The 15,144-nt window shown below is 42.8% G+C and overlaps 1 protein-coding gene across 1 annotated transcript in view; it reads left to right on the top strand.

Moving 5' to 3' along the window:
• TMEM238 (transmembrane protein 238) overlaps nt 1-11,906 on the top strand; it is a 23,691-nt gene extending 11,785 nt beyond the window's left edge. The window contains exon 2 of the mRNA XM_068241060.1: nt 8,346-11,906. The gene's annotated coding sequence lies outside the window, so the exon portion shown is untranslated. The remainder of the gene's footprint in view (nt 1-8,345) is intronic.
• Nucleotides 11,907-15,144: the final 3,238 nt, after the last annotated feature.

A 15,144-nucleotide genomic window follows, 5' to 3' on the forward strand; every position in this document is an offset into this window, starting at 1 on the left:
CCCACTCACACACTGCCATTTGCCACTTGCTCTTCTCATCTTGGCTGGGGGTGGGCTTGAGGCAATGTAAGGTGGTCACAGTTGTATGTAGCCCCCGATCATGTGTGGCCCTGCCCCGATTGTGTGTAGCCTGTTTGTAAGGTAACTGGGGCCATATATGTGTATACAGTGTTGTAATCATTATATTTTTTTTATTAAAGTAAAGGGGGCCTTATCCAAGATTTTGGCCAGGCCCACTCTTTCAAGTACATATTGCTCTTTATGTGATATAAGAAAATAAGGCCCGGGATTGGGGGTGTGGCCTGCATGGGTGTCCGCACCAAAAATTAGGGGTACATGGGGTTGCGTGAGGTGGCGCGCATAGCCGAAAAATGGCTGTGGTCATGGACCAGAATGTGGGTGTGGTCACGGGTGGAGACAAATTTACATGAACCTAGCAATGGTGGGACATTAGATTAGGACAGTGGTGGCGAACCTTTTGGAGGCCGAGTGCCCAAACTGCAACCCAAAAGTCACTTATCTATCGCAAAGTGCTAACAGCAATTTAAACTAAATGCAAACTAGGGCTGAACGGTTTTGCGGTTCTAGATTGAAACCGCGGTACTTGTCAAGACGATCTAGAGATCGTCGTTAGCTGCGGTTTTCCCCGGCATCCTCCCCGGCTGCGCTGCTCTATACTTACCGCCTACTGCTGCCGCCGTCACACAAAGTAGAGCCAGCCAGCGATTGGTAGAAGCTGAGCTGTTTGCAGAGAGAGAGAGAGCGGGACAGAGAGAGAAGCAGAGCGGGAACAGAGAGGATACAAAGAGACTCAGAACTGGCACAGAGGGGGCACTTCGAAATGCAGAGCGAGCACGTAGGAGACACAAGGGTGCACAGAGAGATGCAGAGCTGGCACGGAGAGGGCACAAAGACTAAGAGCAGGCACAGAGGGGGCACATAGAAACGCAGAGCGAGCACAGAGGAGACAAAGCGGGCACAGAGAAATGCAGAGGAGGCACGGAACGGGCACAGAGGGGGCACATAGAAACACAGAGCTAGCACAGAGGAGACAGAGTGGGCACAGAGAAATACAGAGCAGGCACAGAGGAGGCACGGAATGGGCACAGAGGGGGCACATAAATGCGGAGATAGCACAGAGGAGACAGAGTGGGCACAGAGAGATGCAGAGGAGGTACAGAGGGGGCACATAGAAATGTGGAGCTAGCACAGAGGAGACAGAGCAGGCACAGAGACGCAGAGCAGGCACAGAGAGATACAGAGGAGGCACAGAATGGGCACAGAGGGGGCACATAGAAATGCAGAGCAGGCACAGAGAGACGCAGAGCGGGCACAGAGGAGGCACGAAATGGGCACAGAGGGGGCACATAGAAACGCAGCACAAGTACAGAGGAAACAGTGCGGGCACAGAGAGACGCTGAGCGGGCACAGAGGAGGCACAGAGAGGGCACAAAGAGACTCAGAGCGGGCACAGAGGAGGCACGGAGTGGGCACAGAGAGACAGAGGGGGGAAACAAACAGGCACAGGGGGACAAAGCATTGATTTGAAAAAAAATCGTGAATCGAATCAAAATCGCAGTTTCGGACAGAAATCGCTCAATTCAATCTTTACCTAAAATCGTTCAGGCCTAATACAAACATTTTAACTCATACATGAACATTATGGAAAATCCAAGTTGAAAATAAACTGTGAAGATAAACAATTTCATCCATCCTACTCCTGAAAAATGTATTCATTTTTTAGAACCTCCCAGTTTTATTTTCTGTTTTAAAAAGCTAAAAAAGTAGGTTTAATGCTATTGTCTCATATGATGATGATTCAGCTTTTTCCATAGTCTCGCAGTTAGCAATCATGTGACCCCCTACAAGACAAATTCAGCAATCATGAGGCCCCCAACAAGACAAATTCAGCAATCATGAGGCCCCCAACAAGACAAATTCAGCAATCATGAGGCCCCAACAAGACAAATTCGGCAATCATGAGGCCCCAACAAGACAAATTCGGCAATCATGAGGCCCCAACAAGACAAATTCAGCAATCATGAGGCCCCCAACAAGACAAATTCAGCAATCTTGAGGCCCCCAACAAATCATGAGGCCCCCAACAAGATAAATTCAGCAATCATGAGGCCCCCAACAAGACGAATTCAGTAACCATGAGGCCCCCAACAAGACACATTCAGTAACCATGAGACCCCCAACAAGACAAATTCAGCAGTCATGAGGCACATAAATAGGCAGCATTTCACATAAATAGGCAGAATGCCCCCTTACTATGGTAGACACCTCTCACCTGGCTTCTGAATTCTCCTCTACTGGCTTCTGTGCCTGGCTGGCCTGGGAATACTGTTTTTGGATGGATTGGGGATGATGTGTGGGCTGAAAGGCCTGGCAGTGATGCTGTGGCCTGGCTGGCGGTGATGCTGTGTCCTTTTTGACAGTGATTTTGGGCTGGTTGGCTGGTGGTGATGCTGGGCTGGCTGGCCTGGATAGTTTAGGTAGTGACAGGTGCCCCCTAGTTTAGGGAGCGCCAGGAGCCTCCCAGTTTAGGTAGTGACAGGGCCCCCCAGTTTAGGTAGTGACAGGAGCCCCCCTGTTCAGGTAGTGACAAGAGGCCCCCCAGTTCAGGTAGTGACAGGGACCCCCCAGTGTATGTAGTGACAGGAGCCCCCAGTTTAGGTAGTTACAGGTGCCCCCCAGTTCAGGTAGTGACAGGGACCCCCACAGTGTATGTAGTGACAGGAGCCCCTAGTTTAGGTAGTGACAGGGCCCCCCAGTTCAGGTAGTGACAGGTGCCCTCCAGTATAGATAGCCAGGTCTATAGGTGTCCCCAGTTTAGATAGCCAGATCTATAGGTGTACCCAGTGGCAGCGGAGAGAGAAAAGGGAGCGTGTGGACAGCGGTGGGAAAGGGGGGGCCGGCAATTATACTGGGGGCAACTATACTAGCTATACTGGGGCAACTATACTACCTACACTGGGGGCAACTATACTAGCTATACTGGGGCAACTATACTACCTATATTGGGGCAACTATACTACCTATACTGGGGCAACTATATTTTGGGCAACTATACTACCTATACTGGGGTCAACTATACTAGCTATACTGGGGGCAACTATACTAGTTACCTATACCTGCCGTGGTGCGCTTAGTATGCCGTACTCTCTCCTTTCCTTTTTTGGGGGAGCTTATAATACCCAGCACCGGGTGTCAAATGCCCTAGTACGCCACTGCCAGGAATTGGTGTTGGTAACAGACAGCACAGCAAGGGAGAGACTGAAATCCCCTAAAGACAGTCCCACTAGTTCCATGGGCGTCACCCCACTTTATCAAGGAGAGAGGACACCACCTCTCTCTGTGAGGTCCCTTGGTGTCCTGTGGGCCCTCTCCATTCTCCTGCTGGAAGCAATTTAAGCTGTGCAACTGGAAATCCGGTCACGCTGATTGCGCATGTGCACTCCCGTCCATGCGCCCTTCACGATTGCACACTTATCGCCGGGAGCATTCTGTGCATGTGCGGTTCATCCTTGCACATGCGCAGAATGCTCCCAGCAATGGGAGCGCGATTGGGAAAGGCATGTATTCCAGTTGCAATGCTTAACCATTTCTGCCGCCCGGACGTGAAGCTCACGTCCGGGCGGCTGCTCTGCTGCAGTGCCGCACGATCGCGGGCGCATCCCCGTGCCCCCGTGCTGTCCCCCGGTAGCCCTGGGATCAGTGAACGGGAACATGGTTCCCGATCACCGATCCATGTCCCCAGCAGAAAAACCGAAGCGCTCTTACAAGAGGCTTCAGTCTTTCTGCACGTAAAATCTTCCCCGTCCCCCTTGTGCTTCCGCTTAGGAGAAAAAAAAATTCAAGGTGACCATCGTGTGGCCAAATAGTAAAACTACATCTACATATTTTTTACATTACAATTTACACATATAATAACATTAACAATGAACTGTTTATTACCCACACCAAAATATTACCCAAATAAAATTTTTAATGGAAAAAAAATTACAATATAAAAAAAAAAGACATAAATAGTTACCTAGGGGTCTGAACGTTTTAAATATGCATTTGAAGGGGGTATACTACGAACATTTTTTAAATTATAAGCTTGTAAATAGTGATGGACGCAAAACGGAAAAAAATGCACCTTTATTTCCAAATAAAATATTGGCGCCATACATTGTGATAGGGACAAAATTTAAATGGTGTCATAACCGAGACAAATGGGCAAATAAAATACATAGGTTTTAATTATGGTAGCATGGATTATTTTAAAGCAATAATGGCTGAAAACTGAGAAATAATGATTTTTTTCATTTTTTTTCTTTTTAATCCTGTTAAAATGCATTTATAAAAAAATAATTCTTAGCAAAATGTACCACCCATAGAAAGCCTAATTAGTGGCAGAAAAAACAAGATATAGATCAATAAATTGTGATAAGTAGTGATAAAGTTATTAGCGAATGAATGGGAGATGAAAATTGATCTGATGCATAAAGTGAAAAATCCCCGCAGGCTGAAATAGTTAAGGAGCCACCAGCGGAAGAACGGTAGGGACCCAGAGGACACCGATGGTCCTCATTGACTTTTGGGGAGCTGGAAGAAGGCCCAGGTAAGTAAAAGTCTACAATATTAACCTCTTCCCGACCGCGTCACGCCGATGGGCGTGGCCACGGCGGCAGCCCCAGGACTGCCTAAAGCCGATTGGCTTAAAGTCCTGGGGCCAGCTAATGCAGGAGATTGTGCGCAAGCTGCGCACGCATCTCCTGCTTGGGGGGCGGAGCTCCGCCCCGCCTTCAGTCTCCAAGCGGCTATTGCCGCTCTGGAGACTGTTAGACGGCGTGATCGCCGTCTATTTACATGTACAGCGCTGCGACTGGGGACAGCCGTGTCACACGGCTGTCCCCCTGGGGGACAAGAGAGCGATTGGCTCTCATAAGCAGAAGCCAATGACAGCCGATTGCCGTAATTGGCTGGCTGTGGGGAGGGAGGGAAGATATTTAAAGAAACAGTTTAAAAAAAAAAAACACTAACAATAATATTTAAAAATAAAAAATAAACATGGGGGGAGTGATCAGACCCCACCAACAGAGAGCTCTGTTGGTGGGGAGAAAAGGGGGGGGGGATCACTTGTGTGCTGAGTTGTGCGGCCCTGCAGCTTGGCCTTAAAGCTGCAGTGGCCTATTTTACTAAAAATGGCCTGGTCACTAGGGGGGTTTAGCACTGCGGTCCTCTAGAGGTTAAGCACAGTTCAGGTGTGTGTTAATCTGTTTCTGCACTTTCTAAAACTAAAATAAACGTTTAACCTGGAGATTAGTGATGCGTGTGATCATTTTAATCACGTTATAGACCTGGATGGCTCATGTGCCAAATAGCGATGGTTGGAAATTTCTTTGGAAATCCAGTTTTCCAATTTCCGCATATTTCTGAAGAATGTTATATATTTTATTGTCAATAAAGTTAGTTATGAATATATAAAGTCAGCGCAGGTCTATTGTAATACAGATTTCGTCATTTTCTGGTATACAGGATCTTCGAACAAAAAGGTAAAGAAGCAAGGCTTACCAGATTCCAACAACCCACATTATAAGGTTGTAAACGAGTTTGATAGATGGTCTGCAGAACTTTCAAATGGTGTCGTTTCACCAGCGATGTTGCACACCACAAATTCCTCCGGAATATATTAGATATCCTGAGGTCGCAGAGACTCGCCAAAGCGGAGTCCAGTAGGATAGTGACATGAAAGAGATGTACGGCACATCTAAGTGTAAACCGTCTTTATTACATAACAAGTAAAACAATTTAAAAACAAGGATAAAAGAAACTCACATACGGGGCCCGTGCACTGGGAACCCCGAAAAAGTAGCGCGCATAAAATGGTCAATAGAAGACCTCAAATAAAATAGTGCCGCCTGTCACCTTCCCGATCGGTTTCGCAATCTTGCGTCATCTCCCCAGATGACGCAAGATTGCGAAACCGATCGGGAAGGTGACAGGCGGCACTATTTTATTTGAGGTCTTCTATTGACCATTTTATGCGTGCTACTTTTTCGGGGTTCCCAGTGCACGGGCCCCGTATGTGAGTTTCTTTTATCCTTGTTTTTAAATTGTTTTACTTGTTATGTAATAAAGACAGTTTACACTTAGATGTGCCGTACATCTCTTTCATGTCACTATCCTACTGGACTCCGCTTTGGCGAGTCTCTGCGACCTCAGGATATCTAATATATTCCGGAGGAATTTGTGGTGTGCAACATCGCTGGTGAAACGACACCATTTGAAAGTTCTGCAGACCATCTATCAAACTCGTTTACAACCTTATAATGTGGGTTGTTGTAATCTGCTAAGCCTTGCTTCTTTACCTTTTTGTTCGAAGATCCTGTATACCAGAAAATGACGAAATCTGTATTACTATAGACCTGCGCTGACTTTATATATTCATTGCTTGTGTGGACTTTTGGACATTGTCCTTCTCAGCTGCGGTCGCCTTCTGCCTTGGCGCTGACACTTGTTGTTTAGTTTAATAAAGTTAGTTAACCACTTGACCACTGAGGTTTTTTACCCCTTTAGGACCAGAGCAATTTTCACCTGTCAGTGCTCCTCCCATTCTTTCGCCAATAACTTAATCACAAATAATCACAACGACATGATCTATATTTTGTTTTTTTCACCACCAATTAGGCTTTCTTTGGGAGGTACATTACGCAAAGAATTATTTTATTCTAAACACATTTTAATTGGAATAATAAGAAAAAAATTGAAAAAATTCATTATTTCTCAGTTTTCGGCCATCATAGTGTTAAAATAAAACGTTCTACTGTGGATAAAACCAACACATTTTATTTGCCTATTTGTCCTGGTTATTGCAACGTTTAAAATGTTTTCCCTAGTACAATGTATGGCGCAATATTTTATTTGGAAGTAAAAAAGCAGTTTTGCATCCATTAGCCACAAATGAATTATTCATTATGAATTTATAAAATTTTTATTGAATAAAATGTTGTTTGATGTAGTTTTACTATTTGGCCACAAGATGTCCTCAGTCATTAGTAATGCGTGCACTGTAGCAACAGGACGATACAATGAATGCAGGCGTCTCATTCATTCATGTCCCCGCTAACCGGAGGTAACGGTAGCGCGTGACAAATTTTCGCAGCCCTGGGACTACAAATGAAGTTTCCCAGGACGTGATTATACTGCACCTGGTGCAGTAAGTAGTTAATTATAAAATAGTAAAAAAATTGTTGACTGCTATTTTTTTGCGGGTGTACTCTATTATGCAGAAAGCATATTCCAAATTGGCAACTGTGGTAAACTTCTGCATTCTCCAATTGGCATAATACTTCTGAATTACCGTGGTTATCTGATTTCTGCTGAAGACGTCTGCATTCTCTAAATTGGTCCAATTATTCCAAATTCTCTGATTGGTCTAAATATTCTGCATTAATCCGATTTCCGTCTGAAAAATTCTGCATTCTCTGATGGTCCAAAGCTTCAGAGTTCTGTGATTGGGTAAAATTTCCGAATTACAGCAATGTGGTATTGCCACGGAATTTTGATTTCCGCACGCCAATTTCTGCATATCATTTCCCAAACCAATCCTATTGCCAAAGCAGTACGTGGTCACAGCAAATCAGAGCTTTGTATGCAGTGTAACTGTCGGGCATAAAATTGAAAATCAATTCTTTATTTTTATCTGCTAACCAGGCAATCCAAAAATTAAAAATCACTCTTAGTTTTCTTATCCATAAAACAACGTACCCCAGTTTCTGTGGCTCTTATTTGGTACATTGCCGCACAATGGAACTTGCAGGGCATGCTGGGTTGTCTTGTTTTGCTACTTTACTTTCCCCTCAGACATAACTAATGCAGCCTGATTGGCTGAAGCCTCTTTCCCTCTTTTTTCCCCTCCCACACCTCTGTTCCTCTCTGATTGGCCAATGTTTCTCATGCTGAGACAATGCCCTTTCTATTGTAGAGCTGGGTGGGAGTGCCTGAAGACTGGCATGAGTCGGGGCAATGCATACACAATCAGGCAGAGGAGAGTAAGAGAGGAAATGACATCAGGATTGGCTTCAAAATAGACACAGTTAAGATGGAGAATCCTAAGAAGGGTTTTCTCTTTTTTTTACTATAGAAAAATCACTAAAATCAAAACGTGGACAGTGCAATACATATGTTATGTAAGTAGAGCAAGTATTTATCTACTTATACAGTATATGTGTTTTTTTTTCTGAGATAGTATTGCTGACAGCTCCTCTTTAAACTGATCACATGGTTTCATTATGTTTTTATTTCATGCTTTTGATTTATCTGCTTACTGTATTATTTTTGTTTTCTTACAGATTGGGCTGCATTTTCTACTTGCTGCTGAACTGGGAAGGAATGTATTATTATCAAACTACTAAAGAGAATTTTACACGGACAAAAATGGACTGAATTTCGCTGTACTGAAACCATCTGAAATCATATAACCATTCATGAGTCTGTTTGATGGGAAACGTGAAATGTTTGCTTATGCTTCAACTTTATGGTCCAGTCAATTTCCAAGGATAAACCATTTTAGAAGATATACAGTCAGACTTACGAATAAAACTGGATAAGCTCAGCGGAGATCATCATTTCATAATTAATATTTTTATACACCCGGGCGTATCTATAAGCGTAGCAGCTAGAGTGGCTTTTATGGGGTCCAGGCTACCCTTAGCCAGTTCCCTGCTACATTTGTAGTTTTGTGCCATTACCTATCTTATGCATTCTACTTTAAAGTGGGATGAAATTCCATATTAACTAGAAAGAAATTACTTATTTAGCTTACCAATCCTGTTGTTTTCAGTGTTCATGGATGGATTTAGGAGAAATGTAATATGGAAAAAAGAAAATTATATTTTTGCTGGTTACCATCTTTACTATTTTTCTATGATGCCAAAAGTGACATCATTTCTGCCCTTTTTCTTTCAACCCAGCTCAGTGTTAATTTTCTCTCCCACAGCAAACCTCATCTAGATAACAGGCTTACATCACTGTGTAAACTCTTCAAAGGGGGTGTTCAAGGGGATTTACTTACCTTCTGTTCATATTGTACTGTTGTTGTTACTGTAACTAAAAAACCCCCCAAACTTACCACAATCCCGCTGGCACTGCACAGTTTCTGCAGTTTAGCAAGTATAGCCAGATCAGGTAAAAATACTATCCTTCTCTGAGGATCCTGTATCTGTGAATAGTGCTTGACTGGCAGGGATAAATGACCATCCTTCTCCTTGTCCATATGCTTTATCCACGGCTGTTAATGTATGCTGTCATTGCGAGTCATGTCTAATAGGGAAGATGGGAGGGCATCACCAAGCGCACCTAGGCTGGGAGCCCCAAGAACATTTGCTATGATTTGTTATTAAGCTTCTGTTCATACACCAGGGTAGAAAATAAATTTAAAGTCAAACTTTTTTAAAATTTTAAATTTTCTGAATAGTCTGAAGATGGGTGTGAACCTATTTCGAGTATTGTTATTCATCTGTTTAAATTTCCTTCTCTTCCTATCCAGACAGAAATTCCATCAATCTCTCCAAAAGTGACAGAGACAACAAAACCCCTTTTGTAGAGTGGAGAAGAGAGGAATATCTGACAAATTTCCTTTGCATTTCCTGTCCCCACGACCACCAGTTTTCATATTTCAGCTGCAGAGTCCTACTGAGGTCTCAGGAACAGGAAGTGAGGGACAATCTCAAGGCCGGATTTATACTTTTAGTACCATTTGGCCGACTTTCTTATTGCTCCCCTTCCATGTGCTGCAGCATCCCCTCATTCCATATGCAGCCCCCTCATCCATATATGATATCCATGCACAGCAGCACCTCTCTTTCATGGACAGTTCTCAGGGGCAGCATCACCCCTCTTCTATGGGTTGTTCTCCTTCATATGCTCCAACCCCTCTTCCATGTCCAGCTGCCTCTCTCCCATATCCAGCCACTCCCTTGGGCTGCAGCTGCCAAAAACCCTGGCCTTTGTGGCCTCCCAAGAAATACAGCCCTTGGGGCAGAGAGTTTCTAACCTTTCTCTTTCCTTTCCTTGCTATCAAAACTGAAATAAAAAAGTGCTGAAGTTGTCCATTAAATAACTGGTTTTATTTTGTGTAAATACTTTTATTCAATCGGATAAAGCTGAAGCTGCATGTACCAGTTACAATTACAGCAGAAGTCACTGAGCATCCGGTTCAATATTAGCAAAAATAACACTTGATGCTTGAAAGGGCGATGATGTAATTTCCACTGTTGCTTAGGTATTGATGTTTAGGGCCCCATTTATTAATTATTTATTAAACTGGAATAATCACTGTCTCGTACATTCACCTACCTTTGCCAATTGCTATAACTTTTTTTTTGTTTTTGGAAAATGGTGAAAAAAAAAACTACAGGAGTTTGGTTAAGTGAAAAAAAGCCTTTTCAAAGCACTGGAGTAGCTTCAACCTATGATCCTAACATTTGTATAGCACTTTTCTCTTGTTGGACTCAAAGCGCTCAAGCCACTGCAGCCACTAGAATGAGCCCAAGGGGCCACCTTGCAGTGTTAAGAACTCTTGCTCAAGGACTTCTTACTGAATATGTACTGACCCTAGCCAGTATTCGAACCCTGGTCTCCCACATCAAAGGCGGTGCCCTTAACCTATACACTATTCACTGTCCAGCCACTAGAATAAGTCCTCTAAAAATGCAGTATTTCTTTAATTATGGAAAGTGTTAGCTGAGAGACTTTTTCCCATTGACTTTCATTGACATCCTCACGCTTAGACTAGTGAAGTCAATCTGGGATGTTCAGGTGGTGAACAGACTTGTTGCTACTTTACCAATAGCTATAATCACAATTGGGCATATTTAGTATACGGCAGTAAAACTGCCATATTTTACAGGTACTCCCAACAGCTATGTAGTGTGACCCATGTGACCTAGGTAACAGGTCGCGCTAATTGCACAACACGGGCTATGTACCTGTCAGCAGTAACTGGTAAAATTGCTGTGTGCTTTCTTTGCATATCAGTTTTATTGCTGCATAAAGTATACACCCTAATGTGTGTAGGAAACAAATGGAGAAATCGGAATCACCACCTTCTCCATTTTATTGCTGCTTTATAAACAGAAGAAAGTGTTAAAATGTTGAAAAAGCGATCAAAAACTTTCTGTCGCATAACAAGACATCAGTGCTGCTGTTATTTTACAGATCAGGCCTCAGCTCATGTAATTTTACAGGAGACCAGTGCAATCACATTACAGGAGATGGAGATCAGGGCTCCTGTCATATTACTGGAGATCAATGCTACAGTCACCTTACAGGAGATCAGTGCTCCTGTCATATTACTGGAGATCAGTGCTCCTGTCATTTTACTGGAGATCAATGCTACAGTCACCTTACAGGAGATCAGTGCTCCTGTCATATTACTGGAGATCAATGCTACAGTTACGTTACAGGAGATCAGTGCTACAGTCACGTTACAGGAGATCAGTGCTACAGTAATTTTACTGGAGATCAGTGCTCCTGTCATTTTACTGGAGATCAGTGCTCCTGTAATATTACTGTAGATCAGTGCTCCTGTCATATTACTGGAGATCAGTGTTCCTGTCATATTACTGGAGATCAATGCTACAGTCACGTTACAGGAGATCAGTGCTACAGTCATGTTACAGGAGATCAGTGCTACAGTCACGTTACAGGAGATCAGTGCTACAGTCATTTTACTGGAGATCAGTGCTCCTGTCCCTTTACATGAGATCAGTGCTACAGTTATTTTACTGGAGATCAGTGCTCCTGTCAGGGCTGTTTCTTGGGCAGTGAGGCTGGTAAGTAGAAGAAGGGGGGCGCAGGCAAAAGGACATAATTGCTAGGGAGCTGGTGACTTGCGGTGCAGCCAGAAAGAAGATTACCAGCGTGATCACCTTCCTTGACTCCTCCTGGGTTGCCTGCATCAGACATCAAGTCATCAATCATCACGTCACCACCGCGTGATGACACCTGATGTCCTGTAGCGGTATTGCAGGCTGTCGCCGCCCATGGAGGAGTCGGCTTTCCGGGCTCTCTTCGCCTGTGTGTTTTCCTGGTCCCTGCTTCCTCCTGGATGAGAGGCTGGTCACAGATCTACTTGTGACCTGTGGCTGTCGGACTGTCCCTAAAGAGTAAGGGCTCGCAAGTCCACGGGGGTGGTGGAAGGGGGTGCAATTTGTACACCCTCGCCCTGGGTGCAATTTAGCCTAGAAACTGCCCTGGCTCCTGTCATCTTACTGGAGATCAGTGCTACAGTCATAGAGATCGGTGCTCCTTTTATTTTACATGAGATAAGTGCTCCTTTCCCTTTACATAAGATCAGTTATTCAAATTGTCCAACCAAGTGTCAACTGAAGGTGCTCATAGCGATAAGACAGATCTCTTTCTGATCAAATCAGAGAGAAATCAGTTGGCTGCGCATACATTGCAGGCTGCTTCCTGATCAATTTCAGCATAACATTTTTGGGAAATGGCGATACTGCCTCCATCATCTGATCGCTGTCCCCCATATGTTTTATCTGCCCGTGCATTCAGATCTCACCTGCTCCAGCTACCACTACTGACCCGCTGCTCCTGGTCTCGTCTGCTGCTTCCCCATGACCGCCGCTGTCACATGCGCTACTCATCGCTTGAGCCTGAGCAACTTGATATTCGATAAACATTACGCCAAAAGGAGTGCAAAGCTCTTGTGAAGATTTTTTCTATGGTTTCTAAGGCTGGCTTTGTGTTAATAAAAGATTACACTCGGAAGTGTTGTAGTGTGGCACAGCTGTAGAGGATGATTTTGCATTAATGTTTGGTCAATGTTAAATCCCAGCAAAAAACAAAAATTGAGGCAATTTTTTAAAGGAATTATGAAGATTAATATGAATTATAAGCCTTACCTCTGAAATTTTACTTTTCAGATTTAAAAACAGCTTGAGTAGCTCTGCTTGCCAATAGCTATGCACCTTTCCATACAGACGTCAGACCTCTAGACCCCTAGTATTTTCCTTTTAGTAGATTGAGGCGTTCTGGTTCCTTGTAACCTGCTTCCTGTAAACTACAGGTCCACTTTCTCATTTAGCCACACGGTTTCTACTGTAATAGTGGAGTTGTTTTAGCATTGTACTTGCTGTGTAAGGTGTCATTTGTCACACCTGATGGACCACCCCACCAGCTGAATCCAGAAATGAGAGGAAGCAAGCTGTATTGCATTTTTGACCATCACATACTGTATATTACATGAAACAGGTACATCCTGTCCACCAGCATTGCTGCTGTACACTGCTTATTGACCTTCTTGCTATTACAGTTTGCCTTGTTAAAGCAGAATGAAACCCAGCATTTCTTCTTTGCTCTAAAAGATTATTTACAGCATATTATATACTACCACCATTTTTTTTTACTATAACAGCATTCAATTAGTTAAACACAGGACTTACAAGTTCCCTGCAGAGAAAGCTGGACGCATTCGAACTGGAGATGTTATCTTGTGTTTGCATTCTTCACTTGATACTATTAAGTAAATACTTCTCTGACTGTGCAGACCCTCCTGAACATAGTCAAACACTTAAAATTCAAGATGAATAAATCAGTTATGAATACAATGCAAAGGCAGCTCTCAGAGCAAAAACCTGTACTTTGGAAACTTGTCATTTCTAAATTAATAATAATACTTATGCACAAAAGCAAATATGATAACTGTATGGCATATAAAAAGTAGGAAATCATGTTTTATTGAATATTATGTTAGGGTTTTATACTGCTTTAAAATTTGGGTTCAGTTGTCCACTTTTTTTTTTTTTTGCTGAAAGATTAAAATAAGAAATAAATATTTCCACTCGAGTAGCTATTATTACTGTAGCAAATATTTTATATATTGCCTCAAATAAATGTACATATATGATTTTTTTAGTTTTTTTTTTAATTACAGTTGTTTTGTTTTATATGTTTACAGATATTTTACTTCTTGTTCTATGGTTTACTGGTTTACTTTAGAATTTGTAACATTGTCAAATTGTATTTTTTATTTGTAAGCGGTTCCTTCATAGTGTGAGGTGGTGAAATAAAGTGAAACATTTGTCTTCTGCAAATCCTATCTTATTTTTCATAAGCATTTTGTTTATGTATGCTATTTTAAGTAAATTAAAGTTATTCTTAAAAACGTAACTGGTTTATCTTTTTTTGATCTACATGTTATTTCCTTTATGTGCAATAAAAGACTAAGGGCTTGATTCACAAAACGGTGCTAACTGTTAGCACGGCTATTCAGCATTTGTTCGCGTTTTCGCGTGAAAACACGTGTTTTGCACTCAAAAACTGGTTATAGCATGCAAAAATTTGCATTTGCATGTTAACCGGGTTTTTGCGCGAAAAACTTGTGAAAAATGCGCTAAAATGCGCGGAAAGTCGTGCTAACAGCACCGTTTTGTGAATCAAGTCCTAAAGGTGCCCATAGACCTAAAGATAATGGGCAGATTTGACAAAGAGATAAATATATCTCTTAAAGAGAATCTGTATTGTTAAAATCGCTCAAAAGTAAACATACCAGTGCGTTAGGGGACATCTCCTATTACCCTCTGTCACAATTTCGCCGCTCCTCGCCGCATTAAAAGTGGTTAAAAACGGTTTTTAAAAGTTTGTTTGTAAACAAACAAAATGGCCACCAAAACAGGAAGTAGGTTGATGTACAGTATGTCCACACATAGAAAATACATCCATACACAAGCAGGCTGTATACAGCCTTCCTTTTGAATCTCAAGAGATCATTTGTGTGTTTCTTTCCCCCATGCACTGAAGTTTCAGGCTGCTCTTTTCTTCCTGCAAACAGCTTTGCCCTTGTTTGTAATTCCTCAGTATGTGAAAGCCCAGCCAGCTCAGAGGACGATTTATCCAGCTTGTAAAAGATAAGAGAGAGAAGAGAGAAGCTGCTCTAATCCTAAATAACACACAGGCAGTGTGCATAAAGGGGAGTTCATAGCAGAACCACAACACTGAAGAACTTGGCAGCCTTCCAGACACAGACCGACAAGTCTGACAGGGGAAAGATACATTGATTTATTACAGAGACTGTGTTAGTAGAAAGTGCTGCAGTTAGCCAGAACACATTAGAATAGCTTTTGGAACTTGTAG

The sequence above is a fragment of the Hyperolius riggenbachi genome, chromosome 6 (genome assembly GCF_040937935.1).
Source record: "Hyperolius riggenbachi isolate aHypRig1 chromosome 6, aHypRig1.pri, whole genome shotgun sequence".
Lineage (NCBI taxonomy): Eukaryota > Metazoa > Chordata > Amphibia > Anura > Hyperoliidae > Hyperolius > Hyperolius riggenbachi.